The sequence below is a fragment of the Triticum urartu genome, chromosome 3A, assembly GCF_056163025.1.
Source record: "Triticum urartu cultivar PI428250 chromosome 3A, HENAU_Tu73, whole genome shotgun sequence".
Taxonomy (NCBI): Eukaryota; Viridiplantae; Streptophyta; class Magnoliopsida; order Poales; family Poaceae; genus Triticum; species Triticum urartu.
Window position 1 is genome coordinate 723093544 of NC_141875.1, and position 6913 is coordinate 723100456.

General features: G+C 40.1%; 1 long non-coding RNA gene across 2 annotated transcripts; it reads left to right on the top strand.

Annotated features, from left to right (window-relative positions):
- The first annotated feature begins 794 nt into the window (after positions 1-794).
- Positions 795-6578, top strand: LOC125546208 (uncharacterized). 2 transcript variants are annotated; one of them, XR_007300485.2, is made up of 9 exons: positions 795-1186; positions 1389-1517; positions 1841-1906; positions 2035-2117; positions 3845-3883; positions 3969-4061; positions 4327-4434; positions 4550-4766; positions 6224-6578. It is a non-coding gene; the product is annotated as an uncharacterized LOC125546208 (long non-coding RNA). The 2 variants fall into 2 exon arrangements; XR_007300484.2 differs by having other exon boundaries at positions 3966-4061; positions 6224-6575.
- Positions 6579-6913: the final 335 nt, after the last annotated feature.

Consider the following 6913-nt stretch of genomic DNA (forward strand, 5'->3'; position numbering starts at 1 on the left):
TTTTTCAAATTTCAAAACAAAATTTGGAAACACAAACAACTTTTGCAGGAGAACATTTTCTGAAATTCCAGATTTTTTTTGAAGAAACTGACATTTTTAAAATTTTGCAAACAATTTTCGAAACTCTGAACAAAACTTGTAAATAAGAAAAAAAGAGTGGAATTTGCGAACAAATTTGGTAACAAGAGCATTTTCAAACTCCCAAACAAATTTATGGAATCTACGAACATTTTTCAATTTGTGAACAAAAATTTGAAAACATGAACATTTTATAAATTTGGGAACAAATTTGGAAAGCTGGAACACCTTTTGAAATTCCTATACATTTTTTAAATGCAAACAAAATTTTAAAACATGGATAATTTTGAAAAATAGGAATATTTATTGAAACTCACGAACAAAAAATGAAATCCGAATATTTTTCTTAAGTTTGCGAACATATTTTGCAAAGTTGTGAAATTTTGAAAAAAACAGAAAGAAGAGAAACATAAACTAAAAAAAGAAAAGAAACAGAAAATAAAAAAAAGAAATAAAAAACAATAGAAAGCCGAAAAGAACCAGAAAAAAACGATACAAAAAAACCCGGTTCAGGGAACCTTCTAGAAGGTTCCCAAAACCGGTTGGACGCACTATGTATAAGTGGGCCGGCCCATGTCGGTTGCTCGCGGCACTCCTCGACAATTCGCCGCAGAGAGCGGCGAATAGGATTTTCCTAAGCCAAATCCCTAGCTATTCTCTCGGCCACCCCTAAAAAAAAGCTATTCACTCGGCCCTAAAAAAAACTATTCACTCAAAAAAGAAAGAAACTACTCACTCATTCCCCACGCACCGCCGCTCCGGGCTGCCGCCGGTCGACCTCCCGCCGCCCCACGTTGTCCCGCCGCCGCCCGCCGCCCCACCGCTGCCCTGCTTCTCCAGCGCGGCCCCACACCATTCTGGCCCTCGAGCGCCACCCCACGTCGTCCTGCCTCTTCACCACCGCCCCCACGCCCTCTGCTCTCTCTCCGGGTGGCCGCCTCTCTTCGGCCAGCCCTCGTGCGTGAGCGCCAGCGAGGCTGCCGCCACAATGCCTTTCCCGACGTCCCCCATCTCCACCGCTTAGCTCACGAACACATCAGGCAGCGGCGGCGGCGGCGATTTGGATCGGGGCAGTGTGAGGCTGGCCAGGGGCACCGATGCATTTGAGGTACAGCTCATCCATCCACCCCCCTCTCTCTCCTTGCCTCCCTCCTTCCCTCTCTCTCTCTCTCTCCTGGCGGCGTGCTCTGGCAGTGGGCTGGCGGGGAATGGGGAGCTCCGGCAGTGGAGAACGGGGAGATCTCCGGCGGTGGGGGAATGAGGAGAGCTTCTGCGACCTGACTTTCATCTTAATCTTGTTTTTCCTGCAGGTGCACAGAGGAACACTGGTAATATTGAGCCGACGAAGGGAAGCAGCAAAAGGGACCAGTTTGTGTTATTTGATCTATCTACGTAGCAGACTATTTGCCGGTGAACCAAACGCCACCGTTGTGCATAAGGTGCGTGGAGTGCCCAGTGTTTATTTTTGCCTTTAGTATATGATGATTTCTTGATGTAGTGCCTTTGAGTCTGGCTGTTCGATTCAGAATTTATGTGAATACCTGGAATGATAGATAGAGTAGGAAATTGCGGCTAACAAACATATCTTATACATGAAATTGGTGAGCTTAATATCTAGGTGATGTTTTGTAACTAATTTGGCTCCAATATTTATTGAAGTTGTTATCTGAATGTTCTCCTAGCATCTCCCAGCCAATGCAGCGTGTGAACAATAATTGAATGTTTTGCTTAGGCTTCAGTTCTTATGCCATTTTTTCTTCAGAAGGCTACAGGGTGAGGCTCATCTTCAAGAGACCATCCACCTGACGTGCTTGCTGCAACCACTCAGGTGAGTTTCTCTGCCCCACTCAACTCAAGTCCAGAGGCCCTCCATATGTCTGGATGTCATGAATATGTAGAGATGCCACCTTATGTTTGGCACTAATTTTTATATTGTCTGATTTGATTGTTTACTAGGATTCTTGCTCCCAACGACTCAGCTGCCAGCAGCGGCGCAGCGATCCCCCTTCCGTGCTTGTCACTGCATCCTCCGCCAGTTGGTGAGTCAACCACAACTTTGATCTGTTCTATTTATGGCGGTATCTATCTTTATTATGTGTACTACCATTGAATTGGTTCTATGATTCTTCCTTTCTTTTCGGAGCCACTTTAAGATCTATTTACAGTACTTACATTAATTCCTTGCGTTCTCTGGTTCTGATATTATCCGTTCAGGATTTAGTGCCGATTTGGTAGTAACCAAGTGTGAAGCTAAGCTACTATGGATAAAAGTTGGATGGATGCGCCTAGGTATAAGTAACGCAACATATTTTAAAGTTTATTAGATGCTGAAACCAGATACAACACTGTGCACATGTACGCTTGCATGTAGGCATACAGAGAAGTACTTACAAGGGCTCGCCAGATTCCTAGGCTATGCATTTCTCAATCATGGCATGCTGTGGCCTCATCGGTATATATATTTCCTGTTAAAGCTACTGATGTTTCACTTACTCTTTGATCTCCCAAAGAGATCTCCCAAACCAAACACCCGTGTGTAAAATGTTACCTTTACTAGTTCAAACCAAACAGAACTATGAATTGCCCGTTACTTCCTAAATCCCACCGTGATCCAGTTACATTACCGTTTGTGTTACCCCCACCCGAACCAAACACATCCCCAGTGTCATAGGAGGACAAGCAGCACTGGAAGTTGAATGGAATGATTGGTCCACTATAGCTATCCGACTGTGAGCTCCTGGTCCAGGAAGCCTCTTGAATTTTGGTATGCAGTCCATGTGTGCTTGCCAATGTGAATTACCTCCACAAAAAGGTTGTCCATTACCAGAAATCCTGGGCTGACCTCCCTGCAGCTTGCTCCTCAGTACTTTTGTCGTCACTAATTTTTCAGTATCTTTAGCATCTTCAAGAATTTGTGGAATCACCTTTTTTCCTTTGGTCAAGGAACTTCTATTTTGTCAGCATGCAGTACTGGAGCTGCAGAATCATTGTGCATCTTTACAAGTTGCAACTCCGCAGAAAATAAGGCAACCTAGCATATAGAAATGATCCATTGCCCTGGCCATGTTCAAGAAAAACAGTGTGTAGAGCATTCATAGTTTCATACTATAAATACACATGGTAACATAACATAAAACAGAAGATAAGAGACATCATATGAGTAGAATAAAAAGGAATTCAACACATTGCCATGTTCCCCTTTCAAATATCAGTACACTAGAAAAGGCTACAGGACTCAACTATTCAAAAGTAACAGGATTATGTACAAATGAGACATATCAGATTACCATCCCAACTTGTTTCTCTCATATTGTTCCAGCAAAACAATGTAGAAGTGGGATTGAACTTACCTAATTTGTTTTTGGTCATGAATGCATTTGTAGGTATCTAGATTAGCACTATCAAGATGACAAACTTACATTTCTCGCCCAAGAAAATGGCTTCATATTTGTCATTTAAAAAAACAGAAGGCGAGCTGCAGGGAAAGATCAGCCTACTTGTGTTTATCCTCTCTGCGTGTTTAAACATCCACAGGAGTGGGTTTCTAAAACGATATCTTTGACATAAAAGAATTTTGGTTTTTAGATAGTATCTTTGCACTTGTTAGTCTGGTACTGTTATAATATATAAATAAGATATTGGGGGATTTTTTATATTTAACTAATGCATCTCTTTTCTTGCCCTATTCATCGATTGTTCCTGCATCAGCAAGTTGTCACTTCTGTGAGATTTATGCTTACATTTAGTTATGCCGTATACCTTGCAGAATCACATGATAACATACCTTGGTGTCTCAAAAAGACAGGTAATACTATCTTAAATTCTCTGTGATTAATAACGCTACATGAGCATATATGACACATCTTCCTTCCCTTTGAATGATATAGTAGGGCACTCGGAACCGTCATTCTTGGACATATCTGGAACCGTCAGTATCCATAGCAGAATATAGCTCTAGCAACAGTTGTCACTTTGTCAGACAGGTATTTTCAGATCATTGTTGTCTGGTATCTTGCTGATCTGAACATATGGTCATTTAAGTAATAGAAACATTGAGGTAGAAAATGGTTGAGCAGGGACTTCATGATTTTGGCCCATCTCCTGTTTGATGTGTAAACTAAAGAATGATTGTTAAGTATGATTATTGGTTCCCGCAAAAAATGTTTTTTCAAAGTTTATTCTTTATTTCTGTTTAATGTTTGCTGGATATGAATAATTCACTTAAGCTATTGTTCTTGGATCGAATAGCTACCCTATTACAATCGTGATCGATTGCCTACAACATGGGGGAGCGCATGAAGATCATCCATGCAGTATTTGTACTACTTCTTGTATGCCTCGCTACTCATGGGCAATGTAGGTGTCACTACTCTTGTCGTATTTCCTTTTTAATGATATCCTCTAATTTTCTCGTTTTCTATTTTTATTAGCCTTGAATATTAATGCTATGTTTGTTTCAATAATTTTACAGGCAGTGGCTGAGGCCTCCGAGACAATGACCCTGATACCTGGTGCAAAAAGAGTGCAAGTATTCCAATCTGCAACCCAGGTAGAGATAGATGCTACTGCTGTGTAGGAAATTGGCAATGCTACAAGACAATGCAGGAGTGTGATGATAAGTGCTCACTTCCACCATCTTCGGTGGCAATCCCGTCCTCTTCTTGTAGGCTTCGCTCCCCATGGGCAATGTAAGTGCTACCTCGTCTCATTTTGAGTATTAATGTTAATTATTCTCATTTTAATTATATCACTATGACTGTAGGTTGTGTCACAGTCTGCATACTAATTGAGGTTGTCAAGTGACCTTGCTACTGCATTTATAGATAATTTTAAAAATGACTACATGGCAGTTTTATAGCTTGTCATAACATGTTGCCGTAGTATATCGTGATTTTTTAATTGGATAGCTACCACCACAATAGACAAAATTACCAGCTTGTTTAGTAAATAATTGCCATCATAGTGTGCACTATTCATGTAGTTGTCAGTTTATTTGGCAAAAGTCAAGTTATCACCTTGTTCACTATAAATTAACCACCACCTTTTCCATGGATGATCAAATTATTTTGTAATAAATTACCACCATAGTAGTCATGATATTACTATCTAGTTTTAGTGAAAAATTACCTGCATAGTAATCATGCAGCTGCCATCTTGTGTAGTAAAAAGTTCGCACTGCAGTATCGTTGCATGAGAGAAGTGTTGGGGTGTCAATTCCTGAAGTGAAGTCATGGCAACTTCTACAACCCGAACCATGATCAAGTGATAATACAAATTTAGCAAGCTTTAACTGGCTTGGCAACATTTTCAACTACTTGGTGCAATGTTTCAATGGTGGCAACTTATGTATTGACAACATGGTTGCTTTGTTCTTTAAATTTAAATGCATGTGCCACGGTTTAATCAGATTGTACTTGGTAGCTAACCAGGAACAGTTTAATCTGGGGGCACAAGAGAAGTGTTGGGGTGTTCATTCTTAAAGTGAAATCATGGCAGCTGTACAATCCGAACCATGATATAGTGGTAATACAAAATTAGCTAGCCTTAACTTGCTTGGCAACTTTTTCAAGTACTTGGTGGCAAATTCAATGTTTCAATGATGGAAACTTTTGCGCTCACAACATGGTTGCTCTATGCCTCTTTTCCACAAATTTTCTTTGTAACTCGATGTCAATTTTCCCTCCGCGTGAGACCTACGCGAAGTCTGATTGGTGAAGATTTTGGAATCAGAGTAATTTGAGTACGCTCACTTAGATGCATGCATTTTTAATTTTGCATAGTTTGGATTGAGACAAAGTAGGAGATTTTTTTAGATTTTCCAGTAAGTGTTTTGGTCCCAGTGAGGTATTTTGGTGACAATTGATTGAGCAAGGCAGTAAAAAGCCAAACTTTTGGCCTGTTAGCGTGACAAGAGCAATGGGTTGCTTATGCCTGGCTCAATTGTTAGGCACAGGTGGCACTCAACACAATGGCATGACAACTGTTGAACCACACATTAGGTAAATCACAGTTCTTGTTTGTGGTTACTTCTGTGTTAATAGCATGTCAACTTAGGATGGATGTCCATGGTTAATTGTGTCCTTAAACTAGCATTTTTGGTTAATTTGGCTTATGAAAAGCAAATTGATGTTTGTTTTCACCACAGGGCACGAGTTTTCGGGTAGATATACAGTAGATGGATGGAACACATGGAATATCTACCAGAAGACGGTGGTACACCTCCAGGCATGTAGAAAGTTATGGTAGTTATTTTCTTCATCATGGCAACTTTGTGTCTGTTAGTATATACATGTAATCCTTGATATGTGGTGCTTCTATTATGTAGATCATGGCAATTTCCTGTATTTAGCTATATATATGAAGTTCATGTATGTGTGGCACTTCTATGGCAACCTTTTGCGTATCAAGTCATATATATAATTTGTAGGATATGTGGCAGTTTTATTATAAGGAGAATAATAACTCTCTCTCTTTCTCTCAACTTTTAGCTATAAACATATCTATGAATCTTGAACATGTGGTAGTTTTATGTTTTCTATATAGATCATGATAACCTTTAGATGCTTTTGTGGGTTGATTAAAATTCTGTGCCACTCTGAAATCTGGATGTGGCTTTAGTTCATTTTGTCACTGTTGTTTTGTGATGTTTTCACGAACATACATGTGTAATTTCTGAGCTTTTTGTGCTCCACAAGTGATGCTCATCTTAAAAGTATTTTTTTGTCAGATCCATACAACTTTTGGGTTATAATTTTTGTACTCCCTCTGTAAAGTGTAAACTAGTCCCTCTGTCCCATAATGTAAGACGTTTTTTGACACTAGTGATAGAGGGAGT